We start from the raw sequence: 17,492 nt of genomic DNA, 5'->3' as shown, positions 1-17,492 counted from the left end.
TTAGTCCTCTTTAAACTTATTTCATTTAGAGGAATACACGGATTCAGCATGCTGAATGCCAGCTCAAGAGTGTCAATATGATTATACTAAAATGATTCTTATGGATATGCTATGCAATAATGTTTTTTAGTCATAACATTGCGGGCAAAATTATATGCTGGCTGTTGTAATTTATTTTCTGAGCAGTTGATTGGTCTATTAAATAGAAACTAATTCCCCCACAAAATAATTTCTAAGTGAATAACGTAGGTTACTTAACTCATGTAAGGAGACACTCAAAAACAAACAAACAAAACTTATCGAGTACTTGACTGTATCTTAGGCATTGCATTTATAGAGCGAAAATCTCAAAGGTTCAGAATAGAAACTTTGATATCCAATATTATGCAGTCAACCTCCACTTCTATAACATCTGATTGTGTAAACTTTTGTAAGTTACTCAACCTCCCTAAGACTTGGGATTATAGTGGAGATATTAAGGCATACTCTTTAGGGTTGCTTTGACTTGAATTAGTACTCTAACACAAAGCCTCGCAGAAAGTAAGTGTAAAACAAATGTCAAATATTATTGTTGATTGGGGGAATTTAACCAACTCTTTCATAAATATGGAAATGTTTCTGTTTAATGAAAAAATTTCTTGCTGGTAATAGATCACTAATCAATATCTTATGCAAAAGAGTAAGCATGAAAAGAATATTTAACATTAGATTATGTTACAGATTGAATACCTTTTCTTCCATGACAATCAGGAATACTATTTTATATTTTTAAGTCTTACTTCATTTTTTATTGAGAAATAATAAGTATATATATTTATGAAGTCCAATGTGATGTTTTAATATATGTATCTACTGAATGATCAAATCAGGCTAATTAACATATCCATCACCTTAAATACTTTTGTCATTTCTTTGTGGTGAGAACATCTAAAATCCATTCTTTTAACTATTTTGAAATATACATTATTATTAACAACAATGGCCATTCTTTGCAAGAGATCACCAGAACCTTCTGTCTAACTGAAACTTTATACCCTTTGACCAACATCTCACCTTCCCTCATGCCCTACTCACCTTCCCCATCTCTTTTTAACCATGATTACTCTCTACTCTATGGGTTCAGCTTTTTAAGATTTCACATGTAAGTAAGATCATGCAATATTTATTTCTCCAGGCCTGGCTTATTTCACCTAGCATAATGTTCTCTATGTTTCTTTATGTTGTTGGCAAATGACAGAATTTCCTTCTTTTTAAAGGCTAAATAGTATTCCATTGTGTACATATACCACATTTTAAAAGCTCATTTATCCATTGTTGAGCACTGCAATTGTTTCCATATCTTAGCTATTGTGAATAATGCTGCCATGAACATGGAAGTGAAGATTTTTCTGACATTGATTTAAATTCCTTCAGATATATACTCAGAAATGAGTTTGTTTTTTAAATGGCAATACTAATTTACATTCCCACCAACAGTGTACAAGGATTCCCTTTTATCCACACTCTCACCACACTTGTTATCTTTCATCTTTCTTGACAATAGCCAACCTAATAGGTGGGAAGATACCTCTTTGTGGCTTTAATTTTCATTTCAACAGAAAATCATAACAACAGAAAATCAACTTACAAAAATTAGTAGTGTTTCTATAAACTAACGACAGAAAATCAACTTACAAAAATTAGTAGTGTTTCTATAAACTAACAACAAGTTATTTGAAAAATAAATTAAGAAAACAATCCTAATTACAATACTCTCAAAAAATAAAATATTCAGGAGTAAATTTAATCAAGAAGATGAAAGTTTTGTAAACTGAAAACTATAAAACATTGCTGAAAAAAGTTGATGATGACACAAATAACTAGAAAGATATACCATGTTTATAGATCGAAATAATTAATATTGTTAAGTTATTCATACTACCCAGAGCAATTTACAGCTGCAATGCAGCTATCAAAAATTCAATGTTTGGCCATGCGTGGTGACTCAAGCCTGTAATCCCAGCACTTTGGGAGACTGAAGTGAAAGGATTGCCTGAGCCCACGAGTTTGAGACCAGCCTGGGCAACTTGGTGAGACCTCATCTCTACAATAAATTAAAAAATTAGCCAGGCATGGTAGCATGCACCCGTAGTTTCAGCTACTTGGAAGGCTGAGGTGGAAGGATCACCTAAGCCCAGAAGGTCAATGCTGGGGTGGCCGTGAGCATGCCACTACACTCCAACCTGGGTGACAGAGTGAGAGTCCAACTCAAAACAATTTTTTTTCAATGTTATTCTTCACAGACATAGAAATAGAATCTTAAAATTTATATGACACAAAAAAGACCCCAAATAGCCAAAGCAACTGTAAACAACAGAACAAAGCTGGAGACATCACACTATCAGATTTCAAAATATATTACAAGCTCTAGTAATCAAAACAGTGTGCTACTGGCATAAAAAAAGCAGACATATTAACAAATGGAATAAAATAGAAAATTCAGAAATAAACCCATATACCTGTGCTCAACTGATTTTTGACAAGATGTCAAAAACACATAATGAAAAAAGAACAGTCTCTTCAATAAATGCTATGGGGCAAACTGGATATTCAAATGCAGAAGAATGAAAATGGATCCTTATCTCACCCCTTACACGAGCATCAACAACTCAAAATGGATTGAAAGCTTAAACATAAGACCTGAATCTGTAAAACTACCAGAAGGAAACATATAAGAAAACCTCCATGGAGATAAGGATCCATTTTCATTCTGTGGTAAATTTCTTGGATATGATCCAAAAAGCATGAGCAACAAAAGCTAAAATAGGTAAATGGTATTGCATCAAGCTAAAAAGTTTCTGCATATCAAAGAAAACAGTTAACAGAGTAAAGAGACAACTCAGATTGGGAGAAAATATTTGCAAATCATACAGTGTATAAAATGCACAAGAGACTCAAACTACTCAATAATGAGAAAACACACAACCCTATTTTAAAATGAACAAAGGACCTGAACACAAATACTGTTTCAAACTGCTCTCTCTTAATTTAATGACCTCAGTGTGAATTAAGTTCATCTAAAAGAAACCAAAGTGTTTCATTCCTTCCCTCTCAACATGTCAAACAGCTACTGTGTATTTTATTAATTGGATTCATAGATTGCACAAAACATTTTCCATCATAACTAATGTAATATTTCTTATTATTTTATTAGTGTCTGAAGCTAACCATGGCAAAGCTGATTTAGCATAGCTTACGTTCCTTCATTTTAAATGTAAACATAATAACAATTCAAAATAGCAAAAAAAAAAGTTTGACTTCTAGGTTCATTGTGTTTGGAAATAGGAGATCGGGTGGCAAATGTAACATAACTGAAGAAATACTGGTTGCGTTGTGAGAAGACTCAAGCTCAAATTCTAGTGTGGCCATTTAGCTCTATCATGATAGTGAGCTGATCACTTTAGTTCTCTGAGGCTCAATTTCTTCAAATATCAAATAGGTATAATACAATCTTAATTCAAAAGGCTATCGTGTGGAACAACTGGATATCCACATGTAAAAGAATCAAGTGAGACCCCTACCTTACACCATATTGTAAAAATGAACTCTAACTAAATCAAATTTTTAAATATAAGACTTACAACTATACATTTCTTAGAAAAAATATAGGTGTAAATCTTTATTACCTTAGATTAGACAATGGTGTCTTAGACATATTAATAATATCAAAAGCACAAGAACCAAATAGATAAGGTGGATGTCACCAAAATGTAAAACTTTTGTGCTTCAAAGGACATTACCAAGAAAGCGAAAGGACAAGCCACAGGGTGGGAGAAAAATCTTGTAAATCATATATCTGAATAGAGACTTGAACCTACATATGTACATATATATGTATATACATGTTAAAGAATTATTCCAACTCAATATTTCAACTCAATAATAAGACAAATAATCCAATTTTTAAATGGTCAAAAGATCTGAATAGATCGTTTTCCAAAGAGGATAAACAAATAGCCAATAAGCATGCACACATGAAAAGGTTCTCAGCATAATTAGTCATCAGTGTAATGTAAATTAAGACTATAGATACGACTTCACACGTTCACACTTGGATAACTATCACCAAAAAGACACATGAAACAAGTGTTGGTGAGGATATGCAGAAATCGGAATCCTCACATACTTGATAGGAATGAAAAACGATGGGATTGATTTGGAAAACAATTTGATAGTTTCTCAAATGGTTACTCATACCATATGATCCTGAAAGTCCACTCTGAGGTCTATCTTGAGAGAATTCAAACAGATTTTCAAACAAAAGCACAAATGTAGCATTATTCATAATAACCAAACAGTAGAAAGAACCCAGTTGTGCATCAATAGACAGACAAATAAATAGAATGTGGTATATCTCCATAATGTAATACTATCTAATAATAAAAAGAAATACTGAGAATGTATGGGAAATCTCTGTACCTTCTAAATTTTACCGTAAACCTAAAATTACATGTAAAAAAGAAAAAAATAATAATGTATTGATAAATGCTACAACATGGATGAACTTTGAGCATTATGCTAAGAAGCCAAATATGAAGGACTGCATGTCGTATGATTCCATTTATATGAAATATCCAGAAAAGACAAATCTGCAAAGAAAGAAAGTAGATTAGTGGTGACCTAATCTACTAATTAGTGATTACATGAGATGTGTGAGTGGGTAATAGCTAAGAAGTATAGGATTTCTTTGGGGCTGAATGAGTTTTTTTTGTTTTTTTTTTTTTGCTTTGATATGTACTTATCATTATGTGAAATGACTCCCATAATCAAGTTAATTAACACATCCATTATCTCACATAGTTACCTGAGGTTTTTTGTTTTTGCTTTTGTTTGTGGTGACAGCATTTAAGATCTACTTCTTAAAAAGCAAATAATGGTGGTTGCCAGGAACTGAGGAGTGGGGGAAGTAGGAAGATGATCAAAGGCTATCAGTTTCCAGTTATAAGATGAATAGGTTCTGGGGATCTAATGTACAACATGGTGACTATAGTTAATAGTACTGTGTTGTTCACTGGAAACTTCCAGTGAAAAATGTTTAAATTGTGGAAATGCATAGCTCTGCAAATATAGTAAAAGTCATTGATCTTACACTTTAAATGGGTAAATTATATGGCATATTAATTATATCTCCATAAAGCTGTTTTAAAAGACTATTATGAAGAATAAGCAATGTGGTAAGTATGACTCAGAATACAAGGTAGAAGTGCAAAAGATACAGCTTCTTTTGTACTAAAGTACTCCTACAATTCCTAATTCTGAGTTCCTGTTCTTTGGGACCAGCTGCAAATTCTGTTTGAGTAGTTAATTCTGAGGACGCCCTACCCTTCCCAACAACACAACAACATTAGGGATGTTACCTGTTGCCTAGAAAGAAGCATTAGTGCCTCCATTCCCCAAGGTTTGAAGTTGGCCTCTGGCATCATTGTTGTCATTGAAATCCCATGGTGTCCTGAAGCTTCTGGGCCTCACTCAACATGGGTAGGAACACAGGCTTCTGTGATCCTATCTGCCCCGACTCCTTTGGTGTTGCAGCTCCATCAGATCTCTCAGAACTTAGGTCTCCAGGGCTCAGCCATATCACCCTTTCCAGCCTAGTAGAAGTTCTTGCTAGGCTAGAGAGAACCTCTCTTTGCTCCCCACTTCTCCGGGCTTCCCAGCAGTGTCCCTGAAACTCAATTCTCTTTGTTCTGAAAAAGTTGGTCATAAAACCCACAGCCTATCTAAACCATAAGAAATTGCTGGAAATGGAAATGTTTCCAGAAAGTGATAGCAGTAGCTTAATTCCATTCTTCTAGTCCAACAAAGGGAAGACCAACCAGAACAATTACCCTGCTATGTTAGAAAATTCTGAAAGTTTATGTTCCTTGATAGAGCGATGTCATGGGTTCAAGATAATACTAATAAGTCAATGCTAAACATTGATTGATTCTGACTTAGTAGTTGGCATCGTGTAAATACTTTCTATGCTTTACTTTTCCTCTTTCAAGAACAAATAAGAACCATATTTACAAGGAAATATTGATTTTGGTCTTCTGTTCCAAGAAATAGGACAAGTTGATTCATAAAATCAGCATTCTGAAATTCCTTACAATACTTTCTTGAGTGACTTTAGATAAGAAACCAGGGATTCTTGTTGCCAACACTGGTAAAAATAAGCAGTATTGTTTTACTTTTCAATTTATTTCCTCATCAGAAAAAAATGAAAGCAGAGCTTTCACTAAAGTCAAAAGAGTTCTAGGGCAGTGTTTTTCTTTGCAACACTCAACAGCGACCAGCCACTCTCCTGCTGAGAGATCCCAGAATAAAGAAGAAGGCCTCATTCCAGGACTGAAGAGTAGGGCTGGAGAAAAAAGCTCTAAACCAACTTTCTGCAGCCCAGCAGAGTCACGCCTTGTGGGTTTTCTCCTTTGTCACATGAGAAGGCTGAACTAGACTAGAGGAGCTCTTAGACTCCAATGTCTCACATCCTGAGACTGCTCTACACACACCCAGTTGCAAAAATATTGCATCAATGGGTGCCCACTGAAGGCAGAATTGGAAGGTTAATAAGTCACTGCTACAGGTCTTTCTGTGCCTTTTGTCATGAAGAAATGAAGGGTGAGGCAGCAGAGAGTAGTGGAGATATTACTGAATTTCTACCCAAATCTCTCCATACAAATTCTGGCTCCAGCCATTCACTAGCTGCTTCTACTCGATCTCTTAGCCATAGTTTCTTAGCCCATAAAACAAGGATACCTGCTACTTCACACTGCTGTTTAGATCAAATCACTTTCTGAACTTGATTGCCTGGCAAGCATCATACAATTATAAGATATAATCATGATTTTAAAACTTCCTGCCCCCTGAAAATTGAGTAAAACATTCACTGTAGCTCTCAGCACTGTCATACCCAGGAAACTTGTAGTTGTCCTTTTTTTTGGACACCTATCTGTGTTTTTCTTCTGGAAAATAGAAGCACTTCCCTCAGCCTTTCCTGTCTCAGACATCCTGATTCTCAGTCACGGTTTCAGATAAACAAGTCTCTTATCTGTGACCAGGTATGTCCCATTCTCCTTGGACAGTTTGCTGTGAATAACATCAGTTATTTTCTAACTAAAATTTTAGAGCGGTCTCTAGCTTCTCTGCTGTCTGCTGTAGAAGAGGCCACAATGAAAACACTCTTTTCAGAGAGGTCAAGATCAAAACTAAACATAAAAGACGAAAATGGTGGTTTAGTCCCCAAGCTGCATTTTTAGGACTCTTTTCCCATGCTGTGTTAATTTGTCATCTGGCCAAAAGGGAAAACAAGTAAAAAATAAAGTAAAAGTAAGTAATTATCCCTCATAGGTCAGAGTCTGAAGCATAAATAACTTAAACCTCATAAAAAATGTTTCTCGGTGAACCCCAAAATCACAATTCAATTTGTAAGACAACACACTGTGATTTTGCTGAGCTCTTTTTATATCATAATGTGTCTGTCATTCAAGGTGGCTTCTTGAAAAGCCGGAGATAAGTTTGAAGACATTTGTTTATTCATACATTCTACTATGAACCAAGAGAATGTCAAGCACTGAGGTGAGAGAAAAAGAGAGAGAGAGACAGAGAGAGAGAGCACTTGTCCTCAAGGATGTCCCTAGTAATGGAGGTTGTAGACTATATCGCCTCCCTGCCCTTCTCATATCACATACTCATATCACATTCTTTCGAAGTAGATAATAACATTATCTTCATTTTTCAAAAGAGGAAACTGAGGCGCAGAAAGATGGGTTAATGTGCCTAAAGTCACAGAGATAATAGATGGAGAGTAAGGATTCATTGTGACCACAGAATCTATCTTTGCTTCCTCCCCTAAGTCACTGTCAGTGCTTTTCCCCCAAGGAGTGAGTCAGACAGACATTTCAGACACTAAGTTGCAACTTTTCAAATTCCCACATCTCTAAACACCAAGAGGCAATTATCTCTCTCAGTAATTTATAAGCCCAAACATATCTGAGACTTTTTAAACATCTTGGAACAGTACCATCCACCAGGAGGGTAATTTAGTACATTTTTAGTTTTTTTTACCTTAAACATCTGTTTTATCTAGATGTTCACATGCTTCCTACACTGCCATCAATAACATATAATCAGAGAAAGGAGACAAACAGTCTTCAGAAGCATTTGCTTTGTTTAGCTGTTAGTCATGTTATCAAGATTCTTCAGTGATTTCACTCTGAAAATATCTTCTGAATTCCATCAACATTCTGTTATCCCACAGGACCAATCTTCAGAACTGTGAATTGTGGTGTAGAAGATGACAACTGTGATACATGCTACAGAATTTAGATAAATATTCCAACAAGACAGTCACCAGTAGGAATAACCAGCATTTATAATGCTTGATTATGTAATTGAGGGAAAAAAGAGTTCATTCAACCTTCACCAAATTCTCTCAGGCAATTAGTTTCTGTGAAAGATTGCTCTAGCTAGAATATTTTAGCCCAGTACCTATTTCCCATCTCAACAATCATTCATTACTCTCACCAACTCACACACACATACCCTACATGTTCCTGGGACTTTCTGAAATCGGGAGCATACATCCTTATCATAAGATTATATGAATAAAATTAAACATAGAAAATTATGTAAAATAGCAGAGTACAAACATTATTAAACACAATATATGCTGAAATAACAGCTGCTGTCAAAAGAGTAACTGAGGAGTTGTGCCACCTCTCAGGTGGGCATCACATTCATACCTTTCAGAACCCATGGGAGGTGCCAACATCTGAGATGTGCTCTCAGCCCTTTTAAATGTTGCTATCGATATCTGTTTTCATGCTAGAAAGACACAAGGAGAAAGTGCAGACCCCTTGCTTTGTGTCTTTGCCCTTTCATACAGACTCTTTCTTCTATCTCTGTCTGGTTTGTCTTTGCTGAACAAGGAGTTTTTTCCAATCTCTTGAGGTCTCCTGAAACTTTTCCCACCAAACTAGCTTCTGTTTCTTCTGGGAAATACAGCAGCACAAAATTACGTTACATTTTGTAGCCTCCCTCACAGTTAGGTGTGGCTGTGTAACTGGGTTTGGACCAGTGGAATGTGGACAAAAGTAATGTACAACTTACCTCTATGCCTAGTCTACAAAAAAACCTTCCATGCACTACTCTGCTTTGTTCCTCCACCTACCGGTGGTAGGATTCCAGGATTCAGTGATGGCTCTGAGACCCCAGGGGATGATGGAGCAACACATGGAAGAAGCCTGGATCCTTGAGTAACTCTGTGGAGAAGGGTCATTTCCTCCCAGCACAACCCATATTGAAATATAAAAATAGTAAATAATACACTTTTGCAATTTTAAGCCACTAACATTTGGAGGTTGTTCATTTCAGCAAATAACTTTTCCTGTATGTTGACATAAGAGTTATATAACACAATTTAAATGCTGTTTTGTCCTTTGGATCTGATTTAAATAAGCTTCAACATCACTTGAAAATTATTTCTGTTACCATGCCATGAAGAAAACTGAACTGAGTTTTCTCAGTTTAGATAGAGTACAAATACCATAAAAATGAAATGAAACCAAATTAATTTAGACTAGTTTAAATTTTTTAATTTGATTTATTGTAGCTCATCCATCAATAAATGGAATGTTGTGAAATATCTTTATAAGTCCTTCAAGTATTTATGTTCTATTTACATGGTTCTTCAAGAGCTTTGTCCCAAGGTGCTTGTTTTGTAATCTGAGCTCCTTCAGAAAGTAACTTTGTATTTAATACTTCATGTTTGTTGCTAAGCATCCGTTTGGTACAAATTAATAATGACACAAGCACTAGCTTCAAAAGCCAGAAACAGGTTGAGGCTGGAGAAAGGGGCTAGAATTATTAGAATCACTACCCTCTGACTTGCAAAAACAGGAGGTTTCACATGCGAATCTCCTTAACAAGTTTTTTTTTTTTTCTTTTGACTTCTACTCTAGCACAGAAGAAAATAAGAATGCAAAATGATGATTGTGAAGTGCTCAGGGGTTGATTAGCTCCTTTCTAATTCTCAGGCTAGAAAAAAAAAATAGCTTATCCGCAGAAGGAAAAAGGCTGGCAGGTGAAGAATGGCAGATCCAAGACTGAGCTGACAGCAATATGAAGTGAAAAGAAATGGCTCAGTGTAGTCACAATAGGCACTGGAACCTACAAATGAAGGTTACTGAAGGAGAGACACATGTAGAAACATAAACCTGGAGACAGCTGCCAACCCAAAAGATTGAGCAATGAGGGAGTAAGTTAGTGTTTAATGAATAGTAGGATGCCAACAGAGTATCTGACCACCGTGACAGTGTAGGGAGAATTGCAGGCTGATTTTGTTTAGTTCACACAAATCCCAAGCCTGAAGGCTTCCCCTTCCTGTCTAACTTTTCCCTGCAAGCTTGATGGGTCCCTGAGGGCTTCTGAATGTTGTGAGTGGAAGACAAGGCCGGCTGGTGTTGGAAGTTCCATTAGGTGATTATTCATACAAGGCAAGTCAAATTTGGCTGATGCAAAGACACAGGCCTCAAATGAAGATCACATATATAGGATTGATAAACAGGTAATGTGCTGATTGCTGCTGAAAATCTTTATCCTGTGCCAACAAGAAAGAAAGCTAGAATGGTCCAGGACGCTTCATTGGCTCCTCTTTGGTCCCTTTTTGTGGCTGATGGGAAGTATTGATGGCAGAGAGGCTGGGCCATCCTCACACACCAACTTGTTCCTCTTCCCATTCCCTGCAGATCATGCCTCCTCCTTTTTCCTCCTTCTCCTGTGACTTCTCTCCTGATTTCCCCTCATCTTTTCTCTTCTGCCAAAGAATCATTTTCTGTTCAAGGACTTGGAATGAAAAGAAGACTTTTTGTTTCTCAAGTTGCGTTCTTCTCCTATTTTGCCAGCCAAAGCAAGTATACACCCTAGCCAAGGATCCGTGTGGCGAGCAGTATTGTGTACTTTTAGGGGATGGCCATCATCCTACCACAAGTTCCTTCTAACTAGTCGCCTGTGGGCAGGGGTAGACCTGTAGACTGGTAACAGGGCCAACTTAATTCCACAGGGGAGGGTCAAGGGGGCAGAGAGAAAAGATTTTGACTTGAAGCTTAAAAGGAATATTAAAGCCAGATACAAACTCTAGGAAGATTTTGGCCTCAGTGAGAAAAATGGAAAGAAGTCCCATTTGTAAACCTTGGCAGAACACTTAGATTAGTAAGTATCAAAGTATCAATTGATAAAAACATAGTTAATGAATGAGCTATGGGGTGGATCAAGTTAATTTGCAAGAGAAAAAAATGTTACTGGATCATTATATGCAATAGGAATTTTGGACCGTAGTTTTATGGATTTTGGCAGAAATGACAGCAGAATACAACAATGAAATCCTTGGGAAAAATTGTGGTCAATGAGTAAGGAGACCTCCATGGTTACCTAGACTTTGGCAGATGTGATTTGTCAGTTAAAGAGTTTCAGTCTATAGTTGAGGAGAATATTTTCCTTCTTGTTCTTGTTTGTGTTGCTGCTGTGATTCCTCCTCCTTCTCCTTCCTCCTCCTCCTCTTTTTCTTTCTTGTTTTTATTGTTCTTGTTCTCCTGCTCCTTCATCTTCTTCCTCCTCCTGCTGCTCCTCCTCTTCCTCCTGTTTTCTTCATACTCAGTCTCCTCATGCTTTCTCCTCTTTTTCTTTTTCTTCTTCCTCGTCTTTCCTTCTTTATTATTTTTTTCTTATCCCCATTTGTACTGCTATTTTTAAATCTCTTCAGTGTTTTGTAATTTCTCAAGGGGTTCTTTCATATGTACTTTTTTAATACTAAAAATATACACTGATTGCATCAATTAGGATTATATTTGGCTGTATATAATGGAAAAATCCAAAGTTAACCGTGATGTAACAGCCTTTGTAAACATACAAGGGCTCATTATCCCACATTAAAGAAGTCAGAGTTCAGCGTCCAAGACTGGCTTGACACCTCAGCTTGTCATCAGCCTGACACATAGAAGGGCAAACAGACTTGATAAGGTCTCACGTTAAGCTAGTGGCAGAACCTGGACTATTGGAAAACAAAACAAATTTTATAACTCAAACAATGATTTCTAAATTTAGCTCACTTTAAACTTGGCTTTTTCTCCTTATCTTCTTTTCTTTTTTGGCTCCTTTGTTGATTTTATCTTCCCCTCGCAGTATCCATATAATGAAATACACCAGCTATTCACCAGGAAGACAAGTAGGTGTCAGACACACAGAAGTCACCACCCCTGAGGTTTGCAGGTGCCTGCTTGCTTTCCTGACAGGATCTTTGGGAGGTAATAAGATGATTGCCCAGAGCCTGGGAAAGGGGAATAAATGCAAAGAATTCACATGGTTAAAAAATACAACCCAAGGGGCCCATTGACTTAAGTCATTTTTTGATGCTTCTAGCTTTTTTCCTCTGTTTATAACTATTGGGTTAAACTATATCACAAGTAGGCAGCAGGTATGGTAGAAAAGATTGTGGGCTTTGATTTTAGAGCTACTGGTCTTATATTTGGATATTATCTATCTACTAGTTAAGTGTCTTGGGAAAACTATTTCCATAATCTCACTTTGTAGTCTCCATTCTACAGGTTGGTTATTAGGATTAAATGAGGTAATATATATAAACTTTTTGACCTTTTAATTTTAGACAAATTACTACTAACTACAAAAAACCTTAGTCATATGAAAATTTATGTTTTCAAAATTACATAAATTAGTTATTAATACTTTGAATTTTAAATAATAACCACAATGGATTGGAATATTCCATTTCCTACGGAAAGGCAAAGACTCATTTAATTAAAAGAAAAATCAAATGTGCAAACAATTCAAGGAGTGAACTGACGTCTGTTTTACTTACTGTTGCATTCAGAGTTAGAATGGTTTTGGGCACATGATGAGTGTTTAGTAAATATTTGTTGAGTGAATAAATACATGAATGAATAAAACAACTTTCTTTTTTTATATTTTATTTTAAGGATGCGAGGTACAAGTCAGGATTAGATACATAAGTGGTCTATGTACAGGTGAAGTTTGGGCCTCCCATTGGTCCTTACTTAGCCTCATTTAGGGTCAGGTACCCTTGGTGATGTTATGTGTCTCCCTCCTCCCTCCCTCCCCTGGCGGTGGCCCACTATGGCCAGTCTTTCTTGTAAAGTTATGACAAATGTTCAAGGTTCACTTATGAGTGAGAACATGTGGTATTCAGTTCCTTGTTTCTGTGATAGATCCCTGAGTATGATAGATTCTAAATCCATCCAAATTACCATGAAGTCCATAATTTTGTCCTTTTTTATGACTGTGCAATATTCCATAGTGTATATGTAGCATATTTTTTTAATCCAGTCCACTTTTGATGGGCAGCATGGTTGGTTCCATATTTATGCTATTGTGAATTATGCTGTAATAAACATGCATATGTGGGTATCTTTTTTGTAGAATGATTTGAGTTCCTCTGGGTATATTCCCAGAAGGGGAATTGCTGGGTTGTATGGAAGGTCAATATCTAGATCTTTTAAAAACTGCCACACAGTTTTCCACAGAGGTTGTACTAATTTACATTCCCACCAATAGTACAGAAGTGTTCCCGTTTCTCCACATCCTCTCTAGCTACAATTGCTTTTTGAGTTATTAATGATGGCCATTCTGACTGGAGTTAAGTAGTATCTCAGTGTGGTTTTAATGTACACTTCTTTGGTTATTAAGATTCTTAGAAAATGAAAGAGACACACTTATAGACATTGGAATAGGCAACCAATTCCTGAACAGAACCCCAAAAGCCCATGACATAAGAGATAAGACAGACAGGTGGGACTTTAACAAACTGAAAAGCTTTTGCAAAGCAGAAGAAACCTTGAAGAGAGCAAGGAGACGGGCATAGAATGGGAAAAAATATTTGGCAAATGTTTATCTGCCAAAAGCCTAACATCTAGGATCTACAAGGAACTCAAACATGCCAAAAGGAAAAAAACAAACAGCCCTATTAAAAAGTGGGCAAAAGACATGAATAGACACTTCTCAAAAGAAGACATAGGAACAACCAACAGATACATGAAAGAATGAAACAACTTTCTATCTACATACTTGGCACTATAGCAACTATTGGAAATATCAGTAAGACCAAACTTTCATGAATCTTATATTCAAAGTCTAGACAAAACAATAAAATAATTTCAGATGATAAGTGCTATGAGGAAAATTAAACAGGATTATATGATAAAAACATATAATATGAAGGGGGTAAGAAGAGGACTGGATAGTCAGAGAAGTCCTGACTGATAGAAAAGAGTCAGTCATGGAAAGATCTACATTTGTTGCTGAAGATGTCTTCAACAAGCATTGTATATATTTATTTCACTTATGTTAATATAAATCTATTTAGCTCATTTTGGAAGCATTTTCTTCAGTTATTAGTTAGTCACAAGGTTTACAGTAATAGATTGGAGCTCCATCCTAGGTCCTACAAAACTTGGAAACCCTGAGACTTATAGAGCTTCCATGGTACTAACTTTGAATTTTTGCATTGGGCATTATTTTTTAAAGTATGTCCCAGTGGACATAACATAGTCCAAAAAAAGGTCCTGTGGACAAATACACTTGATAACAAGTTCATGAACATGGTTATATCTTGGAAAATTTCTAAAGCAGAATAACACATATTACATGTATTCCAACATTTTCTTAATTTACCTTTCAAATTTTATTTTATTTTTTCCTCTGTGCACCTATTGATATCAATATGCATTTGGGAAATACTGTTATAGTATAAAAGATAGAGCTTTGGAACAAAGGGAAAGGAGAAAGGTAATCTTTTGGTCATAATGTTTTGCAATTCCAAAATGAGCTATTTACACAGACTTACCAGAAACTTAAAGGAAGCTCTACAAATCATATTTGAATAAACCCACTGGCCTGAGAAGAGGGTTGCTCACATTTGGGGGTTTTTTTTTGTGTGTGTGGCTACTAAAGACTTTTAAAGTTGTTTTGCACTGACAGTGGGATGTCTCTGGGTTTCCTCTATTTTTTCTTCACTAGAGTGAACAACAGTCAAACACATCTGTTTTTTGTTTTGTTCTATTGGTGTAAAGCAAGTAGTAAATATTGCGGAAGCTTCTCATAAGCTTCGAACATGTGAGCATCACACTTAGCTACATCACTCTAGCACTTACTAGAGATGATTGTAAGCAAATTACCCAAACCCCCCAAACATCTGCAAATGTAGATCTTAACAGTCATACTTTACTTTTCGGAGGACAAGTCAAGCTTCTGTAAGGACTTGGAGAAGAATGTCATTCTAGCCCCTTTCTGTAATGTTTGCTTTGGGAATGTAGTTTCTTTCTTCTGAAGTCTTTTTAATCCTACACTGGAGATTCAGTGGGAAAAAACCAGAACGTTTGCTGTTTGTTTCTACAACGGTGACTCATGAAGTGCTGATTTACTGAAATAATTAGTGAAGAAGTAAAATTAGTGTCCTATTGTATAGGTGTGAAATGAGCTACTCAATAAATGCCATGTATGTTATACAACATTCTGAACCAGGGTGTGTCTAGAGGATTTACTTTGTTGTCTCACTTAAACTAAACTAACAGGAGTCCCTGGCCAACAAGTCTTTCTTTAGCTCCCTAAAATGTTTTGAAGATGTAGAAAATCTCAATAAGTAACGACTGAATTCATAACATCACCTGTAAAATAGTAACTATAGACATTATCCTAGTATTGTTCTCACCACAGCATCATGGGGCAGATCCGACCTGCCTAGGTCTTAGATGACGACACTATTTCCAGTGGACCACACACAACCAAATGCAATAACAATGCAACGTTGGTCATAACTGATTAAGAGCACCAGTTTAGAAGATTGTTTAACAAAAATGTTTTTTAGACCTTAAGAGAGTCCGTGAAGGATTTTAAACCCATTGTACAAAGTACTACCATGTCACATAACGTTGTAAGTTCTCAGGAATTGCCTCATGAGTCATTCCTAATATTAACCCAAAGTTGAACCAGCGGGTATGTTCTTTTGGTTTGATTGTTTGGTTTTAATCTTAATGTTGATTTTAGAACTGTGCAACATAAAAATGGAAGTATATTACTGGCATGAAGAGAAGAAAGCTGTGCATCATGGGAACTGGAGTATTCCCCTATGGCACATTCTTTCTTCTTCCAGGACCCATTGCTCCCTGACAGAAAATGGGTACAATTACTTAATGCATTTTGCTTCATTGGAATAATTCCAGTTTTCTGGTTCTATGATAGTCCAAAATCGATTACCTTTTCTCTCCCTTCTTATTTTTCAAAGCACCCATGTAGTTTACTTTTATGCTACTTTTTTACTGATTTGCTTTCATTTAAACCTTTTACCAGAAGTCCAACTTATTCCAGTCTCCACAGGGCTCCTACTGGAGTAGTGAGGGAGAGACTAGTTGGTATTTGTGATAATAAAGGCAGGCCCCTTTTTCCTGAACCACAAAAATCATGAGATTGAACTTTTAGGTCTAAGTGTTGGTCTCTGACTATACCTGCTGTAGGCATTATGTTGGATTCCAGTTCCTGACAAAAGTAAACTTGATCAGTAATTGGTGACTCTTTCATCAATCAAAAAGTGGGTTTTGTTTGTTTGTTTTTTGTCATCTTCTGTAACCTAAACAATAGCCAAGCATTACTGGGGCAGTAAGAGAAGTTAAAGACTTTGTTTCTATTATTGAGGTCTTCATATTTCAGCTGAAGTGAAAAGGCTTATTCAGAGAAATAGATAGATAATAACACAGACAAGAAGAGAGCTTGAGTGTTCAATTGTGTGGGATTAGAGATAAGTGCATAAAAACTCCTACACGGGAGCTTGTTATTATGGGCAAAGTAGTTTGGGTAATGCTTCAAGGGGAAATTGGATGCTAAAGTTTGAAGAATGAGAAGAATTAGAAGGGAAATGGCAGATATAACAGCAATTGAGGAAAGTCATAGGGAAAAGAATATTAAAAGACTATGGGTAGGCACACCGCTTTCCTATTATCTTTTTATCTTGTGAATTAAACCTTGCCAAACAGTGTCTCCAAGGACAAAGCACAAGCCACTGGGCATAGATCCAAGGATGGGGAATTTTCCTGGAACAAAGGGAAAAGGAATTAATATAGGAAGGTACTATTCTGTCTGAAATTAGAAAATTCAGTAATTAACTTGACTTTTTCTTTAGCAATTGTTATAGTTGAGTTTGTCCTAGGGAATAAGGAATTTTCCAGTTATAAGAAAAATCCTACTGTCTGCCCTTGTTGGCTAAGTTTAAATCTCCAAGGTAATATGTTATTTTCTGGATATGTAGGTAAGGATCAGAACCTTCTTTTAGCATTAAGACAGAAAGGTGGTCAAAGTTAGTTTAAGTCCCATGATTGTCAAGAAAGGTACCAGTCATAGTAATTTTTTTCAAGTTAGAAGGAATATTAAGATTAACCAGGGTTTCATTATATATA

The sequence above is a fragment of the Carlito syrichta genome, unplaced genomic scaffold (assembly GCF_000164805.1).
Source record: "Carlito syrichta isolate Samal-C Ts95f unplaced genomic scaffold, Tarsius_syrichta-2.0.1 Scaffold302862, whole genome shotgun sequence".
Lineage (NCBI taxonomy): Eukaryota > Metazoa > Chordata > Mammalia > Primates > Tarsiidae > Carlito > Carlito syrichta.
Note: the sequence above shows the minus strand (reverse complement) of the source record.